The sequence below is a fragment of the Otolemur garnettii genome, unplaced genomic scaffold (genome assembly GCF_000181295.1).
Source record: "Otolemur garnettii isolate 467f Iridium unplaced genomic scaffold, OtoGar3 scaffold00018, whole genome shotgun sequence".
NCBI lineage: Eukaryota > Metazoa > Chordata > Mammalia > Primates > Galagidae > Otolemur > Otolemur garnettii.
The window spans coordinates 17,228,218-17,229,572 of record NW_003852413.1 but is presented as its reverse complement, the minus strand read 5'-3'; the positions used below and the strand labels follow the sequence as shown (position 1 = coordinate 17,229,572).

General features: G+C 45.7%; 1 protein-coding gene across 1 annotated transcript in view; it reads left to right on the top strand.

Annotated features, from left to right (window-relative positions):
* The window catches only part of METTL2A (methyltransferase like 2A), an 18,346-nt gene that overhangs the window by 7,814 nt on the left and 9,177 nt on the right, over positions 1-1,355 (top strand). The window lies entirely within an intron of this gene.

Here is a 1,355-nt window from a genome sequence, read left to right as displayed (position 1 = left end):
TTGTTTGGCGGGTCCGGGCTGGGGATTCAAACCCGCCACCTTAGGTGTACGTGGCTGGCGCCTTAGCCGGTTGAGCTATAGGCGCCAAGCCGAAATTTTTTAAAGATCATTAATTAAATTATTTTTGAAAGAAGTTCAAAGCACAGTATATATATATATTTTATTTTTTTATTTTTTTTGGACCAACATGATTTAAGTGTGCTACAGAAGTTTAACTACAGGTTCAAGTGTGCTATTAGAATAAAAAGGTTAAAAAACACTGGTTTAGGCTCGGCACCTGTGGCTCAAGTGGCTAAGGTGCCAGCCACATACACCTAAGGTGGCGGGTTTGAATCCAGCCCAGGCCCGCCAAGCAACAATGATGGCTGCAACCAAAAAATAGCCAGGCATTGTGGGGGACGCCTGTGGTCCCAGCAGAGGCAGGAGACTCGCTTAAGCCCAGGCATTGGAGGTTGCTGTGAGCTGTGATGCCAGGGCACTCTACCCAGGGGGACAGCTTGAGGCTCTGTCTCAAAAAAAAAACAAAAAAAGACAAACACTGGTTTAGAGAGAAGCAGATACACCCTAAAAATCCAAGGGACTGACTTAAAGAATGAGCCCACAGCTCTGAGCTGTGGTTTCTAAAACATGAGTACAGAGCCTTCCCTCTTTTTTATTTTCTCCTCTCTCACCAAAAATAACTATGACATCACAGGTAGTTTTATATTTTCATGTCTTTAGAATATGTATAAATATGCCATGTATTTTCATAATTAAAAGCAATTTTGGTGGTTATTAAAATAAATTTAATATGTTTTGTGTTGCTGCCTTGTGCCAGATATTGAGGATAAGAAAGATAAGCACTGGGGCTTGGCACCCATAGCACAGTGGTTATAGCGCCAGCCATATACACCAAGGCTGGCGGGTTCAAACCCAACCCAGGCCAGCTAAACAACAACAGCTGCCACAAAAAATAGCCAGGCATTGTGGCTGGTGCCTGTAGTCCCAGCTACTTGGGAGGCTGAGGCAAGAGAATCGCCTAAGCCCAAGACTTGGAGGTTGCTGTGAGCTGTGACACCATGGCACTCTACTGGGGTGACAAGGTCAGACTGTCTCCCAAAAAAAAGAAAGATAAGCACTGGGATTTTGTCTAGTTCATCTTTGTCTCCGAAGCATATGGGATAATACCCAGTACGTGGCGGTGCCTGTGGCTCAGTGAATAGGGCATCCACCCCATATACTGAGGGTGGTGGTCAAACCCAGCCCTGGCCAAACTGCAACAAAAACATAGCTGGGCGCCTATAGTCCCAGTTACTTGGGAGGCTGAGGCAAGAGAATTGCCTAAGCCCAAGAGCTAGAGGTTGCTGTGAGCTGTG